The sequence below is a fragment of the Silene latifolia genome, chromosome Y (assembly GCF_048544455.1).
Source record: "Silene latifolia isolate original U9 population chromosome Y, ASM4854445v1, whole genome shotgun sequence".
Taxonomy (NCBI): Eukaryota; Viridiplantae; Streptophyta; class Magnoliopsida; order Caryophyllales; family Caryophyllaceae; genus Silene; species Silene latifolia.
The window spans coordinates 329,202,198-329,210,869 of record NC_133538.1 but is presented as its reverse complement, the minus strand read 5'-3'; the positions used below and the strand labels follow the sequence as shown (position 1 = coordinate 329,210,869).

The 8,672-nt window shown below is 39.8% G+C and overlaps 1 non-coding gene across 1 annotated transcript; it reads right to left on the bottom strand.

The window, feature by feature from the left end:
- Nucleotides 1-675: 675 nt before the first annotated feature.
- LOC141636990 (small nucleolar RNA R71) lies at nt 676-782 on the bottom strand. Its single transcript, XR_012541555.1, has one exon. It is a non-coding gene; the product is annotated as a small nucleolar RNA R71 (small nucleolar RNA).
- Between the last annotated feature and the right edge of the window lie 7,890 nt (nt 783-8,672).

Here is an 8,672-nt window from a genome sequence, read left to right as displayed (position 1 = left end):
GATTTAAGTTTTCTTTTATTGTTATTAGTTGTGTCTTTTTCACCTTGGGGAAGTAAAACTCCTCAAGGTTTGTTCTAATTGTTTTTGAGTTGTTTGATATTTTGCATGTCTAGAAGGTTACAATGAGATTTGTTACCTTTTGACCGTGAAATCGAAAGAACCTTGACGAATAATAGGAGACTTGTTAGGAGGAATTTGAGAGGTGTTGGTGAAGTTGTTCAACCCACTAGTGAGTTTGTCAATCCTATCGCAATAGAAGGAGAAGAAAACCCATTAAACAATACCACACAAAATCCACCTACAATGCCTAAATTCTCGTCACACTCTATACCCACCGAGGAGGATCTACCAAATGGTACTCCTACACCGCAACATCTCACCGGTAATTTTATTGCCAAGTCCGCCTTCATCCAACTAGTTGAGAGGAGCCAATTCGGGGGAATGCCTAGTGAGGACCCTCATTCTCATATGGAAACCTTTTGCGATTATTGTGAAGCTATCTCTCAAACGGGCGTGACTCAAGACCAAATAAGATGGGTCTTATTTCCTTTTTCGTTAATCGGCACCGCAAAGCAATGGTTGAAGGGCCTTGATAAGGCCACCCTTGGAATAGATTCTTGGAAGAAGTTAGCTCTAGCTTTCTACAAAAAATTCTACCCACCGGAAAAGACTAACATGCTAAGAGCTCAAATTACGGGTTTTAAGCAAAGGGATGAAGAATCTTTGTATGAAGCTTGGGAGCGGTTCAAAGGTATTTGTCGCTCATGTCCTCACCATGGACTTAGCGAATGGTTTTTAGTGCAACAATTTTGGAATGGTTTATATGAAGATTCAAGGAACATTCTCAATATGGGATCAAATGGAATGTTCACCGAAGTTGATGACAATCAAACATGGAACAAGATTGAGGAAATGGCAGTCCATAATTCACAATATAGTAGACCTCGCAAGGCTACTAGAGGAGGAAAGTATGAAGTGGACTCCGTTACTCAATTAGGTGCTCAACTTAGTGCTCACATTGACACAATCAACTTGAAGTTTGAACAAGCTATGGCTAGACTTGAGGAAAACTCAAAAACATCAAAGCATCATGTCAATGCCATGACGGCATCCTCATCAATCCCAAGCGGGATATGTGAGAATTGTGGAACTTTGGGTCATGACTCAAGTGAGTGTAGGGGAACAACCGAACAAGTTAATGCTTTCCAAGCTTACAAAAGTGGTACCCCTTATTCAAATTTTTACAATGAAAACACCAAGTTCCATCCAAATCTCTCATACAAAAACCCTCAAACAACATACACTCCACCACCCATGAGAAATCAAAATCAAAGACCCTTTTACAATCAAAACCAAGGTTACCAAAATCAAAATCCATACAATCACCAAAATGACCAAGGTTTTGATGTCCAAAAAGCGGTCCTCCAAATGCAAAAGAATCAACAAGAATTTTTCACCCAAATGCAAAAAGATAGCCAAGCAAAAGACACCACCATCAACAACATTCTAGCTCACACCAAGATGTTGGAAACACAATTGACTCAACTAGCATCTTCAAGCTCACAAAGACAAAAGGGGCAATTACCACCTCAAAGTAATCCCCCTAGACATGAAACGGTTAGTGCCATTCACTTGAGAAGTGGTACAAGATATGAAGCACCGAAGAAGCAAGTTGAGGATGAAGTTGTGAAAGCTAGTGAAAAGGAAGAAATTGTGCAAAGCCCCAAAGAAGGGGAATCATCAAAAGAAGAAAGTTCAAAGAAAAATGAAGACAAGGCCAAAGAAAAGGAGCCCATTGTGATTAGACTTCCTTTTCCAAGTCGTCAAGCCAAGCCCAAATTTGATGATCAACTTGGAAAGTTCATGGAAATTGTGAAGAATTTAGAAGTCTCAATTCCTTTCACGGAATTAATCAATCACGTTCCGGCCTATGCAAAGTACATGAAAGATATCCTCACAAAGAAGAAGTCGATCCGGAAACTTGAGACTATCGCCTTTACTAAGGTGAGTAGTGCAATACTTCAAGGGAGTTCACCTCCAAAGTTAAAGGATCCGGGAAGCTTCTCAATACCGTGTACCATTGGCGACACGACGATCAACAAAGCCTTATGTGATCTAGGGGCTAGTGTGAGTGTCATGCCGTACTCGGTAAGTAAAAGGTTGGGAATGGGAGAGCTTAAATGCACCAATATCACACTTCAAATGGCCGATAGATCGACGAAGACACCATTAGGGATATGGGAAGATGTCCCCGTGCGAATTGGGAAGTTTTTCATCCCGGTTGACTTTGTCATTGTTGATATGGAGGAAGATTCCAACATTCCAATCATCTTAGGAAGACCTTTCCTACACACCGCGGGTGCGGTGATTGATGTGAAACATGGAGAGCTCACTCTAGAAGTGGGAGATGAAAGCATAACTTTTAATCTTGACAAGACCATGAGAGCTCCTCGTTTGCATGAGCCATATTTCATGATTGATCATTATAGCCGAAAAGATGAAAGGAAGAAATCGGAACTCCAATGGAGGAAGAAAATTGAAGATGCTCCATTCAAAGAGCAAGTGAATTGTGACAAGGAGAGCTTGCAAAGCTCATCAAAATCAACCAAGGAAGAAGAGGATGGCCTCATTGGCCAAGACAAGAAATTAGGAGAGTTGTCTCCATCTAAGCAAGAGATTTTCAATGAACAACTCAATGAAGTTTGTGGTCTTTGGGACGACGAATTTGAAGGGATCTTTAATCCCTACATTGGGCATGCCATCGATCATGATCAACAACAAGGGCCACGGTCTATTGAGGACCTCTACCATAACAATGAACAAGCTTTTGATTACTTTTTCAAGGTGTTGAGCAACATCAACAACACCTTGAACATGCCCCCTTGACATCTCATCAAGAATGAGAGTTTGGTGGAGTCCTCCCTAAACCACCACTTGTAAATATTTCTAACTCCCTAACTTACATTTCAATTCTTGTATTGCATTTTTGTCATTTTTGGATTTTTATTTACTTTGATCAAAATAATTATCATGTAAGAGAGAAGTGAGGGAGGGTCTAACAATTTCAATTGATGTGTAGTGCTTTACCTTAGTGTGGGGATGGCAATTGCCTAGGCTATCCATGCCTTAGTAATGCCCCCACAACGAAGAATACAAGAAATGAAGAAGAATGGAAGAATGGTAAAGGGAAATGCATTGTGCGCGAATGGAATGAATCCGGGTACAAAGGACCAAAATCCGAGCGGATTACTGAGAATCCGCCCGTCTTCAAGAATCCGAGCGTCCTGCTGAGAAGACGCCCGTCCTGGGCTGAGCTGAATTTGCAAATTTCTTGACTGCTAAAGAATCCGAGCGTATTTCTAAAAAGACGCCCGTCTCCCAGAATCCGTCCGTCTTTTATACAAGACGCCCGTCTTGCAGCTGAAGAAAACAAAGAAAAATCTCTGGACTGAAATCCGTCCGTCCTTCAGCAAATCCGCCCGTCCCATCACAGAAGAATCCGAGCGGATTCCCAAGAATCCGCCCGTCTCTAGGCGGGATTTTGAAAATTTTGAAGCTGCAGAATCCGCACGGATTGCGCCCAATCCGCACGGATTGTCCCTGCGTTTTGAAATTGTCGACTTCTTTATAACCCACCCCACCTTCATTCATTCATTCATTCATTCATTCACAAACACTACCCTAAACATCAAAACCCTCATCCTCTCCATCACAAAAACAAAAACCCTCAACAAAATCCACCAAAATCAAATCAAACCATCCTTCAAACAACAAATCAATCACTCCATCTTCAATAAAAATCAAAACCAAGAACAAATTCTTCAACCTTTGAGTCGATTTTTGATTTCATAAAGGCAAAGCCTTTCACCTTCAAATCGATTTGGGCATTCTACAAATTGAAGATTTTTTTGATTCTTTTCTTGGTTAGTTCATCAATGGCAAGGACAAAGGGAGCAACAAAGGCACCAAAGGCAAAGGCTCTCTCTCAAAGGCAAAAAGCTCTCCAAACAAAGAAACCTTTGGCAATGGTGGTAGCAACACCAAACTTGGAAGTGCAACAACAACAACAAACTTCTATGGGAGCATCACCTTCTACTCCGGTAATCGATCAACTCTTGCATTATCCGGAGGTAACTTTTATTTCCGATACCCATAGAAAGACATTTGCCAAGTTTGCTTTGAAATCAATTCAAACCACCAAATTCATATGTAAAGATGCTTTGGAGAAATTGGGTGTTCTTGAACAAACAAAAGCCTTTTTCAATGCCATGGGTTTGAAGAAATTGTTTGAAACAAAGGAAGTAACATACCCCTCCCTTGTCTTGGAATTCTTAAGTTCTTTAAAAGTGACAAAAGTTGAGAATAGGGAAAATCTTGAGTTTCGTCTAGCTAACACTAGTAGACGCATTACCTTTTCGGAATTGGGTGAAATTTTGGGTCTTAGCGATGAAAAGAAATATCATAAGCAATATGGGAAGTATGACCCCGAGCCTCTTTGGGAGGCAATCTTCGGGAAGAAATTTGATGATTTTCATGCTTGTCGTGCTCTTTTGGTCCATCATCCGGGCATAAGAGTATGGCACAAAGTTGTGGGAAATACCATAATTGCTAGGAAAGACACCAATCATTTCACAAGACTTGATTTTATTCTCCTTGAATCGGCTTTGAATATCGGAAGAATCCATACCAAGCCTTTCAATTCCTTGAGGCTATTGGTTGATAGATGGCTCCATGTTGATAGTGGGAAGAAGGGTACAACCGTTATTGTTAATGGCGGCCTAGTCACGGTCCTAGCCAAGCACTTTGATCCTAATTTCAATAAGGATAGCAAGTACAAGGCAAAGGAAGGTGGCCATCTTATTGATATGTCTATCATGATTAACAAGTTCAAGTGGGTTGCTCACAATCCCCTTGACACCAAGTATGGGTGGCTTACTAGTGAGGCTCGATCATTCACTTTACCCGCGAAGATTTGTCGTCTAAGTGTCCACCGGACCAACTATTTACTTCCCCTATCCGAAGAAGCCGAGTACATCATTCAACAACAAAAGGGTGATCATGAAGCTCCCTCCTCTTCCATTGTTATACCGCCTTACCCCTTTGTGTATGAAGAGTTCAAACCGCAAGGAGTTGAAATTAGGAAAGACTATGTCACTCTTCTTATGCAAGCCATGCACAAGCAAGCTTATGAAGATCGGAAGAATGCATATTTGGCTCAATATCCTCCCCTCTTACATTTAGCTAGGCAAGGACTCCTTGATCCATCTTGTCCTTTGCCTAGTTGGGCGGATAAAGAAGCCTTGTTTCCGGGTGCATCTAGGGACGTGGTGGAAGACAATGAGGTTGTTGGAAATGGTGAAGAAATTGATGATAATATTGAGGAAGAAGCAAGTGGAGATGGAGAAAGAGATGGTGAAGATACTGATGAACAAGATGATGGAGAAAGAGAAGAAGAAAGTGCCAAGGAAAGTGGCAATGTGACCACTTCTCATGAGGGAAGTGATGATGATGATAGCATGATGGAAGACTAGCCTTGGAGACTCCTACACTCCCATGGTTTGTCTATATCTCTTTGTATTTTATTTCATTTTGATCATTGTTGGTTTAGTCCTAGCAACATCAAAGGACTCACACCTCGGTACCATTGAGGTGTTCTTTATTGTTCCCATTTGTAAAATCCAAAATGACAATCTAGTTTCATGCATAGCATAGTGTGTGCATGAACTATACCCATCCTTGACATTAGCAATAGTGTCTTATTTGGTTTGGGGAAGTTAATGCATACACAACGGGAGGTAATCTAAATTATCCTCTCCGTCATAACAAAAACCATGCATCATGTAGTATAGCTTAGTGTAGAATTGCATTTAGTATAGAAATCATGCATCATCTTTGCATAATTTCCATCATTTTGGCCATTGAGGACAATGCCCATATTAGTGTGGGGATGGGAATTCTAACACTTAACTCTTATTCAAAAAACCATAAAAATTGAAAAATTTGAAAAACCAAAAACAAGTTCATTTCCTTTGTATATATTGTCTTGTATATATTGTGTTTGTTTATCCTTGTTCACTTTGATTGACTACGCCACATCCGAGACATGAGGATATTGAAGACCGCATGGTATGATCTTTCCAATCTCCTTTTTCCTCTTTATGTTAATGACTATGTGGCTTTATTTTGATTGATGCGGTATAACAATGTGAACTTAGGACTTGCATTTAGATTATATGTCATATTAGTTGGTAGAATCATTTGCATTAGGATGTGTATATGTTAGTTGCATCATGGCATGTAGTTTGCATGGTTAGAAAAATTTTGCGAAACCGTCTACTTGGGAAGCTTGACAAGTGTATATAGGCCCTAGTAGATGCTTTTTATTCTTAAGACTTTGCTTGTTAGAATACTTGTAAAACACCCTAGGATGTGTCATGCTAGTATCCTTTGACCCATGGTTTAAGGCCTAGTCAAGAGTACCTTGTGGTGTGATAACTCCTTGGCTACCGTTTATTCCAAGGTGGCCCTTGAAACCATACATACATCTATCATTCATCCATGTTCTACCACATTTTTGTCATCAAAGGGAATGGGCACAAAAACAAATCAATTTGAGTTCAATGAAATGAAAAGTGAAAGAAAGTTTGCAAAAATGCATCAAATGAAAAGAGGAGCAAAAAAAAAAAAAAAAAAAAATAGAACTCCTAAGCTTCAAATACAAGGCACCCTCGTTACTAATTGGGGTGACTTTGAAAATGTTCAAAAAGAAATGCAAAAAAAAAGTTGTCAAGTATTGAAATGCCAAAAATCAAAAAGAAATGGCACGAAAGTGTTCTCAAATGTCAAATGCCAAATGAAATTGGGGGGAAAAACAAAAACAAAAGCAAACTCCCAAAAAGAAACTCAAATATCTATTGATCCCTTTATCCATCGTATCCATTTTTGTGCATGGTAGAGAGGGGACGACCCTTCTTCTTGTCTAGGCAAGAGGGGGAATTCCGCGATCCTCCAGTGTTTCTAACACCATAGGGAGTCTACTCTTGACAAAAGCATTTAACGATTGAGGACAAAGGTACCCTAGCTTGACACCTTTTGGAGGTGATTTATTGGTATCCTTCTAGGCCTAGTAGTTTGAACAAATTGCATCTACGAAGGATTGTGTACCCTTGAATTGCTTCCCTTGTAGATAATTTCCGCCACTTAGATGAGGAAAGTGGCTATTCTTTTTGTAGATGCATCCATTATGTGATTTTATGTGCTTTAATGTTTGGATGTGTCGCCATTTTGGCAAGACCCACCTTGCCTTGTAAGAAGGCATCCTACCTCATGGTTGTCTTGTTGTGAGTTGAAGGGGCGGAGTGAGACCCGCTAATTGTCTCATATCGGCTATTATTATTAGGTTAGGTTAGTATTGGTCCTAGTCTTTGTCACCTCTTTACTCGGGACGAGCAAAGGTTCGGTTTGGGGATATTTGATGTAACCATAATTGGCGCTTATTTAGCCCCCGAATTACCATTGTTTCCATGCTTTTTAGTGCCTATTTGGGTCATTTCTTATCTTTAGTTCTTTGTTTTGCATATTCTTTGAGATTTTGATCCCTTGGTAGGAAAGGAGTAAGAATCTTGCATTTTCATGGCAAAACGAGGCTAAATTGATTGTATTCAATGACCAAGCATCAAGAAGAGACAAGACTAGAAGGCCTTTGTACATATCATAGTAGAAGAGCAATGTTGAGAAAGGATCCTTGCGTCCCCGAGGAAATCCCCAAGGAATTTATGAAGAAAAGGGAAGAAAAGAAGAAGAATTGACGCTGAACTACAATCCGAACGGATTGTACGAAATCCGCCAGTCCGTCCAGCCCAATCCGAGCGTCCCACCTTGGAATCCGCTCGGATTCCCCCTCACAAATCCGAGCGTCTTGCCCAAGAATCCGCTCGGATTCCTCAGCCCAGATCCGGCCGTCCCGACTCCAATCCGCACGGATTTCAGTACAGCACGATTTTCATTCTTCAAGCTACGAAAAGAGAAGCCCTTCTCTCAGAAAATACCGGATTCTCCTTGCTCAACTTAAAAAGTGTGATTACTAGTTTAGCCCTTAGTTAACCCTAATGCATCCTCCCTAATTTTCACTATAAATACCCCATTAGTCTAATTAGAGGAGCATGTTCTTCTTATCAATAATTAGTGTAGTTAATATCAATCAAATCTCTCTTTAATATTGTAATCAAGTATTAATCAAGTTTTAATCCAAGTTTTAGTTCTTTAATCTCTCTCTTGTTCATCCTTTATTTTGGGTAATTGGAGATTATTTGGGTTATTATTGGGAGATTGACAACCTCTCAATCTAGGATTCAAGTACTTCTATTATTCTTGCTTTATTATTGGAATCATTAGTAGGTATAATCTCTTAATCCCTTTTTAATTATTGTTAATTACTTTCATTTATTCATCATGTTTCATTATGTTAGTATGATTGACAACCTTTCTAGCATGATCAATATGATAATGAGTGAGTAGTCTCCTAGCTAGGGTTTAATGGGTGATTAGGGGAAACCAACATGGGGAATGATTCATGCTTAAATTAATATGCTTTCATATCTTATTTGATTGCTTGTTTTGATCTTAATACATGCACATGTTATATTTGATGAAATGCTAAGCCTATGAATCCT